Below are 21,519 nucleotides of genomic sequence, written 5' to 3'. Positions count from 1 at the left end.
TGCCTCCCCACTCTCCCTGCGTATTCATTCTTTTCCCCTATTCTTGGAACCCCGTGTTCGAAACAGACACTGCATGTAATGCCTGAAAAGAAGGAGGCTTTTAACATCTTGGGACATGCATTTCCTCCAGCTCCATTGTCTCAGCTATTTAAAGGAGTGAAGAGAATCTGGCAATGCTTGGGATTTGGCAACACTGGCTAATGCTACTCTTCTTGACTCTGTCTCTTCTAGATGCTTTTCAGAAGCAAAGACAGAAAAAAATCACAATTCTAAGGGTTTATCCTTCAGACAGCCCAAGTGGTGTGAATCCCATAGACCACCTAAGCTTTCCCTACACAAGCTTTTCCTCTTGCCCTGTGCATAAAATGAGATCTCATTATAGTCTAAAGCTCTTACTCCTAGCCAGGTTTGAAGGTCACTGCAGCAGCCCCGTTGATTCTAGTACCCAGAAAAAGTTTAACTTTCCACACCTTTTACTGAGTGCCTCAAACACGCTGACAGCCTTTTGGGTCTGTTCAGGGTCATGCTGAAAAATAAGCCTATTAATACAGCAGGGTTTCAAAATATTTGAAGAGCTAATTCAGCAGAGTTTATATCTCTTGTGTAGACTTCACTGGAGCCAGCATTCTTCACTCTGTATTCATTCACTCTGAATATCAGTCAGGGCACTTTACTCAGCCATAAAAGAACTGCAAGCAGAGATGAATCTCATCCTTTCTTCTTTCAGACAGCCAGGAAACCACCAGCCTCCCATTTTAAACCTAACTACTGAAGACAGCTTAATGAGGCTCAGGGAGGATCACCTTGAATGTTAGCCAACAGCCCATTGTCACAAGAAAAGTTTCTTGTGTCAAAAACTGTATAACCCTGGAATAAATCGCTTTGATTCTGCTTACACTGGGGCTGTGCTCATTCTTGCTCCTTCAGCTGTCACAGTGGGAGGTGTGAATGTGTGTGGGATGCTTACGGTGAGAAAGACAAGGGTATCATATTAAAATCTTGGTTGTAATCATTAATTTAGGAAAAGCTATAGCAAGCAGTGAAGAACCATGGGTTTAGAGACAGACTTTTTCATTCATTTATGAGTCTGTAACAGAGACAGATGACTCCAAATAAAAGGCCCTGCACATGTGCATGAACACTCAGCTCACAGCTCGCTGCTGGCTTGTGAAGCTTTACCATGTTTGCCTGTGGGCATCATGTACATGTACAAGTCTTCTCATGGCACCTCCAGTTTGAGAAAGAGCTGTTACAAGACCTTAAAAGCAAATAAAAATCACATACTTATTTTCACAAAAGCAGGGAATACCTTAGCATTTCTCTCCCCACAAGAGTATACCAGAATCTGAATTCTTGAAAAACTATTGCTAATGCTGACCTTAAAATGGCCCAGATGTAATTTCAAAGGTTTTAGTATGACTGTTTAAATACACCTTCGTCATTTTCTGCCTGCTGTTAATGAGACATTTATTACTAATAACTTCTTATCTCTCAAACATTCACCGATAAACCAATTACTATAATTAGGCAATGGATGTGCTTTGACCACTGCTAATAGGCGGAGCACAAAAGTCTCCTTGAATCCTCTTATCTGGTTGTTGCACTTGCTTGCCATCCTTTCACATGTGGAAGCTATTTCAGGCAGAGGGAAATCTTTCTTGCTGCTTTCACAGCACCTACTACACTAGCGTTCAAGGGTAATCAGAATGAACTTTCTGCTCTTGCTATACTAACTGGCCTGGATATGAAAGCCATGGCATCAAGGAAACATGCAACTGAAAAGCAGTCTGCATCAGAGACAAAAAAAAAAAAAAATGAGCTTTTTCTTTTTCCTTAAACAAATCATGCAAGTTTTCTCATTTCTCTCATGGATTAAGAATGTACTTAGTCAAGAGAAAACATCTGTCCAAATGGTGAGGAAGGAGAAAAAGCCATATGCCAGAATGAACTGCTGCTTAGGAATAAGCAAAGAAAATCTAGAGGGCTAGCTTGGGATTTAGTTCTCTGGAGAGGAAAAAGGAAAAAATCACTGCAATCTGTTCCTGTACGAGAGAGGGACAGAGTAAAAGACAGGAGGGCATAGTGATGGGAACATCTGCAGAAGTAATCTTTTTGAATAACAAGCAGCACAGCCTGGTTTAGGACAAGCATCTGTGCAATATGCAATAGAAATGTCCACACCCGTGTAGGCAGCTCCCCCTCCTCCCAGGACTGGCATAGGAAAAAGGTGGGAAGGACACAACAGCCTGAAAACAGATGAGGAACAGATACACCATTAAGTGGCACAACATCCATTTCTTTCTCTGTGCTCAGCCTAAAGGTAGCGTTAATAGAGGAAGCTGTAGGCAGGCAAATTAGCTGTCAGGTGCTAGAGGCTGCTAATGAAGAAAGATTCAAAAAGCACGGGAAAATGCAGCCAATAAAACATCTCCAAATGCTAAATGGATGAGAATGCTTGGCAGAGGTGTGTGAGCTCTTCTTTCAATGTGGAAATGGAGGGCTTAGAAGAGCAGCTGGAATATACACACCCCTGACTTGGTAAATACCCCCATATAATTTAGATACTCTTCTCCTACGGTTGCAGAATAAGTTATTCTCAGAGAAGTGGTGACTATGATTTCTTGCTAGAGGTGTGTACTGGAATGCAAGATGGTAATATGGGAATTACACAGCTTTATCACTGGACTACAGTTCTGGAGACCTTGTTTTTATTAAGCAGATCACTTGGATTCCTACATCACTCTGAAATCTGAGTGTCTGAGTTGTCTAGGCTACCTCCACAAGATGAATGATACCTCTTGAAATAAGCAGGATAAATCATCCCCTAGAAATCCCCTTCTTTCTGCTGAATATTGAGGAAGTATAGCTTATTTAGACCAGAAATCTATTTTTCATATGTTTAAAGTTATTTGAGATAAACCTCACCATTTTTCTGCCTTTTCTTTTTTTCCTGAATTTCTGTCAGCAATCTGGGAGTAACATTTCCAGTCACACTGTGCACTATGAAGACATCATCCATTACTGTTTCAGAGGCAGTCACATGCAATTGCACTAACAGCAGCCCTGTAAGAATATAAACAGATAAAAAGAAGGCAGAAAGGAGGGGGTTTTAATTTATTTGTGGTCTAGGTTTCAGCGCTAGTTTGATTTTTTCCTATCTAACAGAAATTAAAGGTCCACTGTGAACTGCAGTTCTAAAGGGAGTTCTATAGAATATCAAAGGCAATGCTACAAAGCGACTTCTTTATTTGGCTGGTTTTGAAAAAACAAAGAGAGAGGATTTTGGTTTACGTTCTAATAGTCTCAAGTCTGTGAAGTTTGACAAGAGTAGTACTGAAACACTCTTATCAGTCATGGTCCATTTCTGTACTGGGCAGATGAAAAACTTTTCAGCTTCACAGACATTGCAGATTAGAGCTGACTGCAATTCTAAATGGAAGAGTTTTATGTCTGAAAACTCAGATTTGACAGAACTGAAGTGCTTCACAGATAGCAATCTTGTGCAAGCTGCAGATAAAAATTAGTTGAATAAGGTTGAAACACTTGTTTGCCTTGAAGTATAAAACAAATGTTTTGGGTAGCTATGACTTCTAGATTATATGCTGAACGATACCTGTCAGAAAAATACAACTGAAATATGTCAGAAAGACCAAAATTAAGTATTTCAGCAAAGTTGATTATAAGATCTCTGAGACTTTCAAGAATTTTGTTTTTACTTTTTAAACAACTCAGAGTAAGAGATGACACTTCCCCGAGGAGCTCAAATCCCATTTCAGAGCCAGCTCCATTCAAGGTATCAAATACAAGCATATACACTGCTGTTATCTATTAGTTGCACCAGGGTCATGTCTCTGATATCAGAGCAAATTCAGTACACATAACAAACGACCATTTCCTGTGTTCTTCAGCTTTCTTGACATTCAATTGTATTGTGAGTATGAGCAAGACACAGTACAAGAGAGCCATTTACACATGCTGATGATTTCAAGGTGTCTAAGCTTTTGAGTTACTTGGATTTCTAGGGAATTATTTGTTATTTCACTACTGAAAATCATTACAGCATTACATAAGCAATTCTTAATGCTACTTTCCCACATTAAATCCACCACTTCTCAGGAGGCATCGGCCACCAGGTGCTATTTGGATTTAAAGTGTACACAGCAGAGATTGAAATGAGCAGAGTGCATTATCTCTGCACGCATTTGTCACTGACAAAATGTATTAATTGCACATGGAAATCAATGCAAAGCAGTGTAGCTTTCAACCAAATTACAGAATTAAATACAGGGCCTATCAGATCTGATAATCCCTATTGAATCAAACACATTGCCAAGGTCACTAGAAATAAGCAGTCTGAAATATATCAGAGAACCACATGCACAGCTGTCTTGGTGGATGCGTTCATCATAATATAGGTACTCTATAGCACTTGCCATCAACTAAATCCACAACTATTATTATTATGATTAATGAGATATATTTTACATTAGAAATTGGCAGTTGAGGAAGGAGGGAATGCTCCTGTGAGACTCAAGGAACTAAAGCTCAGTTCTTGGCTTAGTCTCAGAATTTGTCCAAATTACCTCATTTTTCTCTACTTTGGCTCCATATTTGGAACTAATCCTAGATTACGATATTTACCTATTCCACTTGGAGAGTTCTTTACAGTGAACTTTAGGAACTGAATGACATGTCACCATAAAGGGCTCTTTCAGTATTGCAACTTGTCACTGCAGAATGTCAATGATTAACACTGAGTAAAGGTTTTGAACATAAAACTTTGGATGGTGATTGGCCATTGAACAAAATATCAGGTTGCTCAAACTGAGCATCATTCATACACCTCAGCGCAGCGTGCAGCAGTTTAGACAACCACTGATGGACACTGATGGTGTTATCTGGCTGCTCCCTACAGCATTTTTGACTTAATATTCTCTTCTCTTTGCTGTTTGGCTATTTACTGCAACTTCCGTCCTCTTCTATTGCTTCTTCAGGTAGCTATTACCTTTCTAACTTGAATCCTCTGGTAAAACTGAAACTACACAACTACACACATGACAGAGTCAAAAAGATATCTGCAGACATCATATTGCACTACCACAATTATCTGATACTGGGACTCATAGGTAGCTGATTACCAAGTCCGTGCCTCTCTTAAAACAATGCACACATTTATTACTTTTAAAACAATGCACAGTTATTCCTTTGGTGATTCTGGCTGTTGCATTCTCAAGAGTGCCTTTGATTTATAACCCAGTGTATTATTAAAAAAATGAATTATGTGTTGGTACGTTGCATTTAACATGGTATACACACGGGCAAGTGCATCTGCTAGCTATTAATCAAATATTCACTAACAAAGGTTGATTAACAGCACTTTACATATTTACAGCAAGAATGAAAAGCATAATAGAGCTCCACTGAAGTTAAATGATAATAAATTATTAAAATGCATTTATCTGTGCACTGATTAGTGAGTGGGATAGACAGAACTGCAGGTACAGTTTTATTCATTATACAATAACATTTACTTATTAAAACAGAGAAGACAACACATTCTTTTTAGCTTCCGGGGGAGAAAAAAAGCCCCCAAAAGCTGTGCAAGTTTTGAGTCACATTTAAAGCAAGTTTCCTCACATGTAATTTTCATGTCTGCTGATCTACTGGCTTAAGCTTTCAAATCTGCTGTGGTGGTGGTGTGTGGTATAGAGCCTGACATCTGCAGGCCCTAATGCCAAGCTTGTTGTGACCTTGGGTGACAAACTTAAAGCTGCCCAGTCTTCAGAAGGTGCTAGAAGTGGAGATTTGTCAAGTACGCACCAAAAAATCTGAGGCTTTTTAAATGGATACTTAAGAACTTCTGTCTGTTAAGAGGTCGAATTACAAAATCATACTCTTATACTTCATATCTGGAGGGAAGGTGAGGAGCATTTTCTTTTTATTGAGGCTGAACTGATTTCACAGAGCTAAGTGTAACTTTCTCATATAGACCCAGCTCCCAGCTATGACAACGGATTAACAGGCTGGAGTCTGTGTACCCCACTAAATCCTGTGGAATTCAGTAAGAAATCTGGGGGCTTCCAGGCAGCAGGATTGGTCTTCCTTGTTAATTATCGGCAATTTCTTTAACTAGACTTCAGAGAAAATCAGTTTTTCCTGAATTGCCTTTTTATTGATTTTCAACAAAACAGTATCACAGAAAGCAAACATGGACTATAAATGAGAGCTTAAACATGCAGCGCACATACTGTTGAACAGGAGAGAAAAATATAGTATGTTAATAAACCCAGCTAAAAGAATACAAACCAGAAAGTAAATAAACAGATGCAGGAATTACAGGAGTTCAGAATTTGAGTTCAGGGAGAAGAAATTAGGATTTGCATTAGAGAAAATTACAGCACAAGGAAAAATATTTGCAGTTGGTATAAATCAATACTGACTCTGTTAATTTTCTCCAGCTGAGAATCTGGCCCATGCATACTTATGTTAGTATTTATAAAAACAACCCATTTGTACTCCATGGAAAATAACTCCATATGAAAAATCTTCCAAATCACTTATCTAAGAGCTCATTTGTAAACCATTCTACAGAGAGTAAATCATTTACCAGTCTTTCCCATAAGACAAAGGCAGAGATAAGAGTCTCAGGTTTAATCTACGAGTGGCAATGTGTGGCCAAGAAAGCAATTTATAAATTAAAGTGCAATTAAAATGACCTTCAGAGTTTTACAGTATCATATAAAGAAGCACAAAGTTGAGAAATTTAAACAATGAACAGCTTGTAAGAATGCAAACTGCATGTCTCTTCCAGATAGTTTTCTTTCAGAGCCTTCAACTCACTTCCAAGGACACAGCTGGCTAGAAGGCATTTGATGTGTGTGACAAGTAGTTACACTGTATTTTGTCCCAGTGGTTAAATCTTCTTTGCCTGTTATCTATCTGGGGGTATCCTGATGAGTTGGATGTGGAACAAAAGTCCACAGGAAACCAGGCTTCATTAGCTGGATTCCTCACAGGACAACTCGGTTAATTTCTTTGATGACAAATCAGGGTACCTTATAAGCTGCAGGGATGGTGAAGAGACTGGCGCGTCTGCACTGCTCCCTGGGAGAAGATCAGAATTCAAAATGATCCGGATAGCTGGAGAAACGGACCAAGATCAATGGGAGGAAAGTCGATAGGCAAGTGCAAAGTACTACATTTAGTAAGGAGAAATCAAATGTACACGTACAAGATAGGGAATTACTGGCTAGGCAGAAATACTGCAGAAGAGGAGTTGGTTTAACACAAACCACGTATAAATCAACAACGTGTCACTGTTGCCAAAAAAAGGCAAATCTCATTCTGGGGTTAATCGAATGGAGTTTTATGCAAGATGCGGTAAGAAGAAGAAACACCTCCGGAATTTTTTAGAATGGGTGAAAGAAGCATCTTTTGGGGAAGCTAAGGATACATTTGATCCTACCTCAGCATGGGCAGGCAAACAGCAGAGGTTATGAGGTGATTTACAGCCTTAATACAATCCACTGAAAATACATGTTTGTTTCCAGGTATACGGATGTGGCAGGAGGGGTGTGATGGAGCACAGCAATACAAAATCTGCAGGCAGTGCTGTCACTGGCTGGGGTGAGCAAAGGAGGTGGCATGGGGAGCCCTGGACCCCTTCGCTGTGACAGTTCCAGCCAGGCCATTCCACCCTGGCATGGCTTTGTCCGCTGGACTAACACCAGGGCTTCTGCACAGGCAACTGGATTAGGAACAGAAGCACCTGAAAAACAGCCTGCTGGAAGAAATGAAGATCTGCTGCAATGTGGTTTGAAATGTGCTGCAGGGATCAGCAATTATGGAAATTGGTGCTGCCACTGAAAAAATACCTCCAACCATGGCCTCTGTAAACTTCACAGAGCTGAGGAGCTCAGCACACTCCTGACCTCCATCTCTAAATCCATCTCCTCAACATCTACATCCTCTCTTCCTCCTTCAAGTCATCAAATGGTTGGTGCACACACATGACAATGTGTCATGGTGTGTTGTAGAGTCATAGGGGAAAGCAAGAGCATCTCAAAGTGGGCTGTGGTAAAAATACTTAATACTATATTAAAAAAGTGAAAAAATAAGCAAGAGATGTCATAATTGCTGCTAACAGTTCTATAATTATCAACAGAATCCCATAACTTCTGTAGCCTGCTGACTCTTTACAAAGTGCACTCTGAAGTGAAGTAGCTCTCTGTCTCAGTGACTAGATACCATCACAGAAATCGTGTTTTCCTACCATACATTATGCTCTGTCATCTATGTACTCATTCCTCCTACACCTGAATCATTACCAGAAATGTATGGCTTAGGAAAGTTGCTGAAAACCTCTGGAGGTAGTGAGCAGAGGTCCTGCTAGCAGCAGGAGTAATTAAGATATTAATTCAGGAAATCTTGAAATCAGGTGCCAAGGACATGAGTTAAAAACCCAAACCTAGTGGAATCCAGCAACACATTGGAGATCTGGTTAATCTGAAACAGCAACAGAACTCACAAATAGTTCCCAAGCAATCACTGCTGTGCCCTCTATCAGGAATTGCAGCATCCAGGTGTCTCCAGGAGGGAGACATCCTTCCCCTCCAGCCCCTCCTCTTCCTTTCTCTCCATGGCAGGCTAAGGCCGGCGACCTACTGGCCTTAAGCCTGGGCTCTCCATCACTGTGGAGAGCCCCAGGCTCCCTGCTGCCAGATAGAGCTGTGGCTGCTGGAGAAAGGACTTGAGGTTTCTTCCTGAAACAGTGGCTCTCCACTTTTGAAGGGCCATAGATCACATGCGAAATGGACAGGAGTAGCACACCAGTATATAAAATAGATATTTTACTGCAACTGCTGCATGATGGAGTTCGGCTGCAGCTTTGTGCATTTGCAGGCTGTAGAATACTCACTCAAACTAACGTTTTAAGTAGAATGAGTGGAGTAAGTAATTTATGGAGCATATCTAGCCTCTGTTTCTGAATTGATAAGGCTGATTATTAAATGTCATTTACTTAGAACATCTTCTACTTGCAGTCTTTCTTGATTTAATTTAATATCCTCTGGTTATGAGTTATCCAACCTCTCCATACTTCTAAACATACTTTGGGGTTTTAAACATTATATTTAATCTAAGCAAATATCCATTTTCAGACTATACTGATTGGTGCTCATTACAAGCTATCACTGAAGATGTATGAGAGTTTAGATAGGACCCTAAACACATATGTTTTATTCTAGAATGTATTTCCTGACTTTGTTATTAGAAATAAGCACCACACTGTGCTGCTGATGACAGATTATTCTGTAAATTTAAACTAAAATTGGATAATAATGTTTAGCAAATATTATTAATATCTGTACCATGAATTGCTCTTTTCTGTACCCCTAACACAGAATTCTTTTTGTTAGCTTTATCTTGAACTTACGAAATAGAAGAGCAAATCTGCTTTCTGGAAATATACAGCTGTCAATGGCTGAGAGAATATTTGTGATCAAATACCTGCTATCTAAGCTGAAGAACATACACTTGCTCTGAAAGATTTTCTCCAAGTTGAACACACTTATATTCCACTATATGGCATGGCATGTCCTGGAATGACTAGAAAAGTACAGGAACCACTGGTAACCATTTCGTTAAGCACACAACCAACCATTTTGTTGGTTACAAATCTTACTCTGCTACTCATTAGTACCCAACCATAGCTGGGAATGTTTCAGGCTCTTACTGACTGACATCTTCTATGTCTGTGGCTGGGCATTAGTCAAAAATCTGGTGTTAGCATGTCTAAGAGCTGTCAGTACCACAGTTCGCTTTATGCATGACTGGGGCTGGAGAGCACAGGGAAAGAAATGTCAAAGAAGGTGTCATAAGATGTGTTTTCAGTTGTAATGAACACATAGCTCCCTTGTGCGCTAATGGTCTGGTCTGTCTGGAGTACGTCATGGGTTTCAGAGCTCTTGCAATTCTGCCTTGAAACTACTGATATGATGGAAGTTATGTGACTAGTTCCATTAGCTGTACAAGCTGCATGCTTAGTAACATTGGTGGTGTGAAACACAAATCACATTCTTAGTTCTAAATGGTTTTAAGTTCCAATTTAATAAAGACTACACTGTTGAAAAGAGCTTCTAATTAACAAGAGCTTTCAGTGACAAAGGGAGTACTTTGCCATTTAGAAAACGCAGTAGCAGAGAGAAATCTTACTGCTAATGAAATACATATTTTTCTTCTGTCATATCTCCCACTCCATGAGCTCAATGCAGCTTAGTTACAAATGGATCTCCCTTTAGATACTGTGTTAGCCTTGCCAATATGCTTGAAAGGCAACTCATACAGAACCATGAAAATCTCACCCAAACCAACATGGAGAATGCATCTCACAGTCTTTCATCAACTCATGTTTACAACAGCCCTATGCAGTTAGGATGTCATAGTCTCATTTTACATTACATTTGTACAGAACTGATGTACAGCTAAAAGGGTAGAGATGTACTTCACTGCAGCTCAAAGCTTGAGCACCAGGCTGGAAGGCTGAACACTTCTTATGGTCAGCTGAATAGAACATATTCCTCCTTGGGATTGCTGAGTCCTGCAACCAAGTGCTTGGCCTGCAATAGAATTGCTGTTCTCTTTCCTTTTGCTGCCGCAAAGGTACTCACCATTCAGGCACCTCCATTACATGAATCTAGGCATAAGCAACATGCCCAGGGCCATACAGGAAGGCTGTAGAGAAGATGTGAACACAGGCTGCTGAAATGCAAGACCAGTGCCTACTGAAGATCAGCATCAGCCACCCTCCAGCTTCCCGATGGAGTCCATGGTAGAACAGAACCCAAGAAAGCCATTTGCAGTGCACTGGTGTGCCCCGGTTTGAGAAACTCTGTGTGTAATGCTGTTTATTTCTGAGCACCATCTACTGGAATGTTGCCTACCTACACCTGTGTACAGAGCAGATGCTTCAGAGTATCTCCTGACATTTGCTAGTGCGAGAATGGGACATGAGAACTCCTCACACCCAGTCTTGAGCCTTATAAAACCACCCATCCACTTTGTCAGACGGGACTTACCATTACATTTTGTCATGTCTTGCAGTAACATTATTTTTACATATTCAGTTCAGCTGAGTGACAGCAGCACAGTAACTATTTTGCAGTGACTGTCAAGCTCTTAAAATTACCCTCTGCAATTTGCACATAGAATTAATGTGTATCATCCCTTCAAACCACAAACACAGGTAACTCAGACTTGTCAAGAACCATGCATCAAATTCATCCCTAGTGTAACTCAGTGGGAATCCAATGAAGTTTGTACTAGAGATGGATTTCGTCACTGTCTCTTGATTCTTGATATATTGGGATCAAAGCCTTGCCAGGGATCCCACTGTGTATGAAATGGTCGTATTTGTCAGTGTTCAGACATCCAACAAAATGCTGCCCAGTGTTTCCTCCATTCCAGAAAGAAACAAAACAAATTCAATAATAAAAGCCTAAACCAAATACAAGCAACTGCAAATGCAGGAAATGCCACCAGAAATTCATCAAAACCCGACAGACTATTTATGAATAGATTGCTTTGCTGGAAACAGATTTCTATTAGATTTTCCTTCTTGCATGTAGCTACACCAGGATGCTCTAAAACCACTTCATGATATTTTTTTTAGTTAAGTGAGATATAAAAATCATTAGTATTATATCCAACAGGGTTCTGATCATGCAGGAAATAGAGTGTAATACTGGGTTGACGATAATTCATTTTCCAATATCAAGTTACATCTCCTGTGAGTAACACTGCAACCATCAGTATCATTGTTTAGAACTGCACGGTATTTGCGAATTGCCTTTCTGAATACCTGCCACCTCCCCAAGGCTTCTGTGGTGAAAAGCCAATTGCAGCCCCCTCCCTGATTTTCAGTTATGCAAAGGCCTTTTTCTAATGTCGGCAAAGGTTACATGGTTCTATTTCTGTAACTGTCTTCTCAAAGCCAGCAAAAGAACACCAAAGGTCAACAGAGCACACTTCTGCTTCCTTGCCTACATCAACAAATCCCTATAATGAACCTGAACTCTTAGCATTCAAAGCTTCATGAACTATCAGGACAACAACAGTGGCACAGATGTATCTAGAAGAAATGTAGGTTAAAAAGTGTGCTTTGGATTTTGGGTGTAGCGTTTTTTTTGTTTCTTAAGAAGAGCGAGTTTAGCACATCTGATTTCATCCTCTCAACATACATACATGACATATGGGGGAAAGTATAATTTCTCTTTCTAAAAGGAGAGCTTTCTGTTTGGATTTCTTAGAAGAAAAAGAACTCTTTTTTAACCATATGCCTCCTCTGTGTATATACTGGAGTTGGAACTGTGTGGTAGCTCAGACAAGAAAGAGACATATGTTAAAAGCTGTTCTCTTTTCTCTGTTCAACAAAATCAAAAGAAATAAAAAGCAGTTGCTCCAACAGACACTAAAGTCAAAGTAATACCTCACATTGATTACAGCAGTAATCAAGTCAGAGCCACACAATTCCTCAGTGTGATTATTTGCTTCCTTTTCTAAAATTAAGCAGAGTGGTTGACAGTGTGCTGTGTTCTGGTATTACACAAGCTGTAATATAGAAAGCATCAGTTCGACACGTTAAAGAGATTCAGCAGAAGTGGATCATGACAAACTAGGAGAAACAATCAATGTAGACATCATTATAAAAGTCATATCAATGATTTAACAACTTAAAAACATCCATAAAAATCTACAGTGCTGTGAATTCAACAAAAAATTACAGATTTCAATAAAAATTTCATTAAATGTTGTTTTGAGTGAACCTGTCATTCATGGTGACATGACTATAATTTCTCAGGCATTCAACATTTGCTCTTGTCTTCCACAGTACATATAATCTACCACAGTACTGTACCAAGGATAGTTGCAATAATAGTTGTTTGCCTGAATTAATACTTGAATGATTAAAGAACCACACCTATCTGAATGCAAGGTATAGGTCACTACACCTCAATAGCCAGTACTTGATTCTGAGGTCAACCAGTGCTGAACACATGCACTCATCTTTCTTCTACCTGAAACTGAATTTGTCCAAGTCTGAGGCAAGTATTGACCCATGAAAAAGCCCCTGTTCTTCCTGTTTGGCAATGCTCAACTGGCAAGTCCTGCAGGTCACTTTTTTAATTTTCAGGCTACTGAAATATTTAATTTAAGGTACAACTTTTCAATTAAAGCAATCAAAGGAGTTTGATGGAAATATTCTGCAGGCTTTTTACCATTAGGCCATTTAAAGAAAGTAGCGAGAAGAAAACCAAAACCCTGAAATGGCTGGAGGGGAAAGGCATGTGAGAAATAATTCAGAGAAAAGATGCAGTAAAAGGGAAAGGAAAACCAAGCGGGTAATGTAAATGTTAGTCTGGCTTGGTTTTTTTTCCACAGAGCCGAAGTTATTTCTCCCAGTTGTGATCCAAATTATATTTCCTTTGCCCTTAAAAAGCAAATTGTCATTTACAGACTTCTCTGTCTGTAATTGTTTATACTGCTTTCACAACTGGCTCTGTCAGTCAAACAACAAAATCGTAACAAACTGTATCATCTATTTATTCCTCTGTCGTTTTCCATTGGCTATTCTCAGTCCCTATCATCTGTGTCGAAAAGAAGCTTCTGACACTAGGGTATATCAAAACAACTTCAAATGGCTGTGAAACATGAAGTCGGAATAATGGTGGGGTCTTTTCTCTAGCATTTTTTATCAGACACACTTAATATGAACCCTCCCCCAAGCTCCGGCTGATGACCCTGTATACCTGTCACCTGAGACAGGGAAGGTGAGGGCATGTTCACTCTCAGAACAAGTGAGGGACACAGACGACTCCAAGCTAGTGCTGAATAAAGTCTTTCTGTATTGCATAGTGAGTGCAGCACAATAAGGGTCTGGTGCCTTGCAAAGAATGCAAGCCTAATAGTTGACTCTGATTTTTCATTTGGGTCCTAAGTCACTTTTGCTGTTGTTGTTTTGCAGGATCATAATAAACAGTCACATTTAGAAAAGCATTCCGAGCCTGCACTGCTGCTCGAAACTGTCAAGCAAAATCTCTAAGTCCCCTCCAGGCTGGAGGAAACTGTTTATCAGAAAGAGAACTGGAGCAGTGAGAAATGAGAGGACATAGAGGGATGATTCAGTTTAAGATTCTCTTAACTAATAAGTTGGTTGCTACCTTCCTACAAGGCATCTTCTTTTCATTTACTTTGACTAGCAGAGCTCTAATTCACTGTGTCGGTTGGGTTTCTAATGCCACTCTGATTCACTGCATGTATTAAAGCCAGCAACAAAGTTCTGCCATGTCCTAACACAGGCTTAACAGTCCTTTTTTACACCAAATGGGCATTGAAAGACTCAAGTCCTTCACGTTTGTACAGGGTTTCAATATCATCAAGTGAAGTGTAGTAAAGAATGTAATAATCAAGGCAATTACTATATGCTACCATTGCAGAATAGGTTGCAATAAGAAATATACAGAAGGGTCTTCACAGAGGCTGATTTTAAGCACAGAAGGCTGGTCTCTGTAAGCACTTTCTGTAATCAATAGAAAGAGACAGGCACCTTCAGAGGGCAATTCAGAGCAGGAGCTAATTTAAGTGCTCTGAATTGCACTCTTGAAATCCCCATCTCTCAGTATTTTATATATTGGAGCCTAGGGAGATATACTTCGAATACTGACACAGAAAGAGCAAAAGAGAACTAAATCTTCTGTGTTTTGTAAAGAGTCCTGACACTTGTAAACTGAGGGCATGCCAATGCGGCAAAATAAGACAAAGTGCGGGGAGGCCCAATTTAGGCCTGATTTGGGCTGGTGAGTCCACAAAGCACAGTAACAAGCAGGTGAACAGGCAACACTGCCCTTCTGGAAAGGTTTCTCATCTTTCACCCTGCACAGCACAGAGCAGCTGTGCAGTATGCAGACTGATGAGGCACGGCCATCCGAGCTATCTGAGCATGTAGGTCCCCACCTGCACACCCAGGCTCCCAGTCTTTCCTGCCCGATTCCCAAGGGACCTTTTCCTACTTGACTTCTTCCTCCTTGTTAGAGACAGTGTCCCCTTGGCTTCACCAAGACCAGAGAGAAACAGAAGTGCTGGGGATCCTCCTAGCATGAAACAAAGCTGATTTTGGAACAGATAAACAAGCAGTGAAAGTAGGACACATCAGATGCGTGCATTACCTGAGATGATACCTATTCATGTTTGCTTTTAAGCAAATGACTTACTGACAACTTGGAACAAACTTTTTGTATTGTTGATGCAAAAAACCAGAATAAATACATATTCAATCCCAGTAATGAAGTTATGTGCAAACTCTGTTCTTTAAGAGACACCTATTATTTTTGAGTTGTGACAGTAATAGGGTTATTGCATCTTGTCTGCAAGGGCTGTATCATCTGAAAGTTGTTTCTGCACAAACATCACGGTGTATGAGTCAGCAGGTCAAATTCAGCCACCATGTAAATCAGTTGGAATAATGGGATTTCCTGCTTAGAACCCAGAGATAGCAATCTTACAGCCTGTCCTTCTGAGCCAGCCTCTTTCATTTCTTCACGTTTGCTATTTGTGAGTGAAGGGCAGCAAATATCAGCACTGTCTCCACACATCTTCCCTAGGGAAGGGGATGGGACTCAAAAAGCTGCCTTCCTCCTGGCCACATGCTTCCCTGCCATGGGAAGCAAGTTATTGCGTGGCTATATTACCACCCATAGGAGAGGAATTGAGGGGGGGAAAGAAACAGTCAGAGGCTTTAACCGGTCTTCTACTATTGCCTGTCTGTGGCTTGCAACAAAGGGAGAATATGAAGAGCTGTTAATACCTAGCATACGATGGCTACTTGGGCCATCTTCTTCCTACAGACTTGCCTGAAGATATTTATTATTTACCTGATGCTAGAACTAGCAACAGGAAAGAGAAACATAAGCTGAGTTACTTTATAGCACTCTCAGAAAAAAAACATGAAGAGAGAGGAAGGAAAGGAAATCAATATGTGTGATTGCTCTTCTCCATCCACTGTAAACATGTTGGTGAGGGACATGATTCATCTCTGCTGGTGAAAATTGGATTATAAAGTGTTGTTGAAGCAGAAAGGGAATTTTGAAAGCAAAATATGTTCCTGCATTCATGGCTGAGCACTCTGCAGAGAGAGTTTTAATTGGATATATGACAAATCCTGTAATAGAAGAGCAGTCCTAGCTAGAACCCTGAGGAGCAGAAGTCAGCAGTTGTCCTACTTCCCTGGTGTTAAAGCATGGACCTCCTTTATAGATGACTTCACGGTCCTTGGGCTTTCTGCAACTTCCTCCAGTGAAACCTTTGGTGGGAAAGGCGTGCAGTGCAGGCCACACGTGAAGCTTTGACAGGCCAATGCTCCTCTTAAGGGTCCCATCAAAAAGGTGGGAGGGAAGGTATTGATATAGATGTTTTCCATTTACCTATGTTGTTCCATCCAACAATACTAAACAGCATTGGAAACACTGTGAAACACAGACTCACAGCGTGTCTGAGAAGAAAAGGTGGCAAGGACATGCCAAATGAGGAGAGCTCCTTCACTGACCACAGTGATTTTAGCTTTCAGAGATTTTAGACTTTTTTTCTCATGGATACATAAATATGAATGAACCCACTCTCTGCAAAAGGATGGAACCAACAGATCTGGTTACATTGCTTGCCTGTATTCCTCTTAGTTAATGGTGAAAGCAGTCAAGCCAGCTTTTATTTAGATAATTAAGCCCAATTATAGCAAAGAAATACCAGAAAATGTATTTCTTGTCTCAGACAACACAATGACTAGTTAGACGATTAAGCAACTTCATCACATGCAACATGAGCATTTCACTGTGTGCCACTGACTTACTGTATGATCTTGCGCAAGTAACTACTAGTTCAATTTGCCTTTCCTCAGTACTGTCTCAGACATCATTCACTTACAGCCCTGAAAAGAAAGTGCACTGATGGCACTTATGCTTCCAGCAGTCACGGAGGAGCCTTTAAAATCCTCCCTAAATGCCTCTTTTTCAAGCCTGCTAAAGAACTGCCGGTTTTGCAATCTGATGCAAACCAAGCAAAACTCAAACCCGTTAAAATCAGAATTGCAGCTTGTTCATCTCAGGCAGGTAGCAGGAAGCAGCGTTTTACCTTGCACAGGCTCCAGAGGGCAGGTAGGAGCCCCTGGGATGCCAGGGCTGCAAGGAGAGTAAGCCAGGCTGTTCTTTCCAAGGAGAAAGCAGCAGCTGCATTGTCACTGTTGTCATGGAACTTTTTCCCATTCTGAACTAGTCTAGACAAAAATAAATTCTCAGCAGCTCTACATACACATAATAATCAATATTTAAAGGGTTGCGGAACATTATAACAAAGGGGTTTGATTTTAGTCCCTGACAACTAGAGAGGTAACCTGAATTAATGAGGGAATGCAGCGGCAACCACGGCTGCTGAGCCATTATAGCTAATTCGAAAGACCCCATAGTGATAAAAGAACAATGATGACCGAGGACTAATAAAAACAAAATCAGTGAGGGTTGACTCATCAGCAGAAGGACATGAATTGAGTGTCAGAAAACATCTTCTGTTTAGAGAGTTAAGCTGTTCTGCACACTGAAGCATAATTCGCTGTCACTGTTTTATTGTCAAGCGATATATATTGTAATCATTTTAATCTGCATGTGGATTATTAATTAGTGAAATAATAATTTTGCCCAGAATGAAGGCACAGGCAGGATGAGGAAGCAGCTGGCTATTTCACCGACCTTTTCCCTTTCAAAAGCTATTCCATTATGACCCAGCTGCTGTTCAGGGACAATTTTTATGTTAACTTTGTTGTAAAAAAATCTCTATTATGTGTAAGGCTGCATTATGACTATGTACTTACAAAGATTTAGATGCATATAAATTACTTGTGCCAGGCTAATAAACTATACTTCACCATTAATTTTGGTGGACATCTACTACTTCACCCACTACCTTTCACCCACCATTATCTATATGCAAGTCAAATTCCTATCAGACTTAATGAAATCTCTGCCTTTAAATCCCTTGCACTAAAAGCGAGAGCTTTTGCTTACTTAAATGGAGAAGTTAATTAAGGGACTCTTTGCCTGCGGAATCTGGGGAACTCCCATTTGGGGTTCCCTCCTCTGTGCATTAACAAAGCAGATTCTCCCCTTTCCTTTCCCACTCAGTAGAAAGGAAACATTTAGGAATTACCTTTCCAAGAAAGATGTGCTAGCTTACAAAACTGATAATGAAATTTTAATGAAATCTAATGTATCTCCTTCTGCTTTAGTTCAAATCTAAACCAGAGCACCTCAAACCCATATGACTAGTGGCTCCTCTCTTTCTCTGATTTTCATTAGGGGGGCTGTGGCTCAATGTGTTGTGGTGGCATTCAGAAGATGACATGAAGAAAAGATTCAATGCAGAACCTCAAATGCAAGTGGCTATGAACAAAACAACTTTTCTGGCAATTCCTCTCCCAGAAGCAGCTTGCAAGTAAAGGCAGCATGCACAGTGCCATTTACAACATTAGCTGCTCCCAAAGTTTTCTCATTCAGCCACATTTGAGTGAACATACGCGTTCAACCTCAAAGGTGACACTGCACAGCCAAACCTGCCCTTTACTACTCCACTGTGTTTCTTCGGTTTCCCCCCTTGCAGTAAACCTGCAGCCTTGTTCAAATCAAGACCGACAGTTGTGGACAGTTATAAGCAGCAAGGTAATTAAGGGATTTGCTGCCTTTAGTGAAAGCAAAATGAAATGAAAACTGAATATGAATATATGTGGGAAAGTCAATGCAAGAGATGCGTAGGGTTTAAAAAGGCTTAAAGAAAGGATTTGCTAAGCTTGTGGTGTCTTAGAAAGCTTTCATTTTTACCTGATTCAGTACAATTGCTTATTTTGATAGGGAGCAAAAAGTGATCTTGGAGACTGTGGCTGTATCTCAAGCCGGGATTTCTGAGGAATGTATTTTGACTTCCAAGAGGCCAGGCTGCTCCATTGCTGAGAATGGTGCCTGCCTGGTACTTAGTAATAAGACTTCTTTTAATCTGCACGTTCCAGAAGAGACAAGATTTGTGGAAGGCTCAGGTGAAAAAATACCCAGTTTTGTGAGACCTCCTATATTGTACACTTGAGAATATGCCTTCCATCAGAAGCTTTTTTTCTTCATCCAAGTAGGCTGAGATTATGAGGGCTCTAGAAATCTTTGAACACTGCAGTGCACACCTACGCTCAGCCAGCACTTTTCTAATTATATCAGCAGGTCTTTGAATTATTGCTGGTTAAACTCCCTATAAACACCTTTGAATAGAAGTGATCAGGGATTGTACTCCACCTTCGTTAGACAACCTGCACAAAGCAGCCGATTTTTGACAGTCCAAAAATAAAAGCATTACTTGCCTTGGTAAGGGAGACTTATTAACAGACTACAGAGCTTTCCTGCTTCAGGGCAGTACAGCAGCAATTGAGGGGGAAAAGGACTGAAAGTTGTTAACATCAGAAGTTTGGTTTTAACCTATATGAAATAATAAGATGGTCTCACACCACTGCCTGGGGTGCAGGTGTCCAGGAAAACAAGATACCTTGGAAGCTGCTCTCTTTCTTCAGCATAAAGCAGTGATTTTCCTAATCAAGTCCCCAAAATTCTATTCACAGGACTGTCATGAATTCAAAGTAGTCTTTTCTATATTCAAGGAGATAATCTAAAAATAAAAGTAAACCCACAACAGAGGGTATCTCATTCTTTTCAACTTTCTATAATTTATTAAAGTTTAATGAGCCTTTAGCTTTTCACACACTGATGCATCGGTGGGAATTAACCCTGCATTGTCAGAAAATGCCACTTTGATTCAACACATATATCTGCTTTTAACACAAGAATCAGAGCTTTCTAAAGAAAGCATGGATGGGCTCTTGCGTATATATTACACAACTTAGTTCTGCCCCGAAAAATACTCCAGCACAGCATCAGATATCTATGAGTCAGTGTGCCTGGCTATTTTTGTGCGCAGACTGTCAATGAACATGGATCATACAAAGAGGATGCTCGCTGTGATCCAATACTGTCATGACTGTCTTTCTGTCAGTCTTCTGCTTGCTTTCCTCCAACATACAAACACATTCATCACTTGGATTTATGCCTTTTCAGCTGGTTGCCCACCTTTCACAGTAAGCTTATAACATGCCTCTTGAGTTCAGTGATATTCACTCTTTTATGGTTCATTTCACCCTTAGGTGATACTATCTGAGCCTTGATTGCCTGCCTCCAGTGAGCCCCCAAGCACAGTAATTTCTGTTACACACTGTTCAACACCCCCAGTAATTGCAGTGGTGTTTGAGAGCACCCACTGAAATACAACACAGTTTTCTAGTGCAGTGTGTTTTTCTTCCCTGCAGGCTTGCACTGCTGAGCCTGAGCGAGGAGATGTCAGCTCCCTGCCTTCCTTGTCATTTCCCCACTGGAAAGCTATGCAGAGATGACCATGGCTGGAAGCATACTGATCAGGAATGGCATTTATACATGCCAAAACACCACACAGGATACTGGATCTTCTGCTATGACACAAGCGCTGTGAAACAGCTACATACAAGCTCTTTACAAGACCATAAGTTACTCTAAACCCGCATCTTTAAAATTTATAGACAAAACAGTTCATGTAACTGTCACACTTGAAAATTAGCAAAACTCCATTAATGTTCCCCTAACTTGCTGGGAGAGTAGATGGAATATTTGAATACATCTGAAAATCTGACAGCTAAGTGCTATAGATCATGACTGCACCTTTCCAAGCCATACATAAATTCCCCCAGTGTTTCAAACAAGAAGATAAATAAGCTATACCATCAGATCTTTTTTGTTGGCAATTCCCTGTGCTTAGGATGATATGTAGACAGAGTTTCTTCATCTACAGAATTTTAAGAAGGGTTGTAAAGGACCACACTGGCCAGGTGCTCTTTATGAAGAGTTTCCAGTGGCTTGAGTACATTGTTGCTGCTGCACTGTGAGGTTTAAATACAATTTGGGGGGCATCACAGCTTCAATAAGGTTAGAATTTAGTTTTCAGGATAGGTATAGAGATATTATTCACTGCTGAAATGTATCCACACATAAAAAGGAACACCAAAATACTCATACAGTTAAGTCAAATAAGATCATACTTTGTAAAACTGTGACCAGACATCCACAGATGTCTACTTTCAGGCCATAGGCATACTGTTAAGCTACCTACTATGAAGCAGTATGTGCAAATGTGGAAGGCATCTGAGCAAATACAAAATGGACTTTGAATCCTGCAATATGCAGCATCTGAAATTATCTATCCTCTGAAATAAACTGCAGTTTGCATTCACTATGTATGGAAAATGGCTATAGAAAGAAGATGAACCCAAGTATGAGTGACAGAACAAGAGCTAACAGCCTCAAGCTGCACTAGAAGAGGTTTAGATTGGATGTTAGGAACAATTTGCAATGGGCTGCCCAG

At 40.3% G+C, this 21,519-nt stretch overlaps 1 long non-coding RNA gene across 1 annotated transcript in view; it reads right to left on the bottom strand.

Annotated features, from left to right (window-relative positions):
• Positions 1-2,996: 2,996 nt before the first annotated feature.
• Positions 2,997-21,519, bottom strand: part of LOC136021001 (uncharacterized) — a 53,843-nt gene continuing 35,320 nt past the window's right edge. The window contains exon 3 of the long non-coding RNA XR_010615628.1: positions 2,997-3,063. This is a non-coding gene — a long non-coding RNA (uncharacterized LOC136021001). The remainder of the gene's footprint in view (positions 3,064-21,519) is intronic.

Source organism: Lathamus discolor, chromosome 12, assembly GCF_037157495.1.
Source record: "Lathamus discolor isolate bLatDis1 chromosome 12, bLatDis1.hap1, whole genome shotgun sequence".
Taxonomy (NCBI): domain Eukaryota; kingdom Metazoa; phylum Chordata; class Aves; order Psittaciformes; family Psittacidae; genus Lathamus; species Lathamus discolor.
Note: the sequence above shows the minus strand (reverse complement) of the source record. Positions and strands in the feature narration are given on the sequence as shown.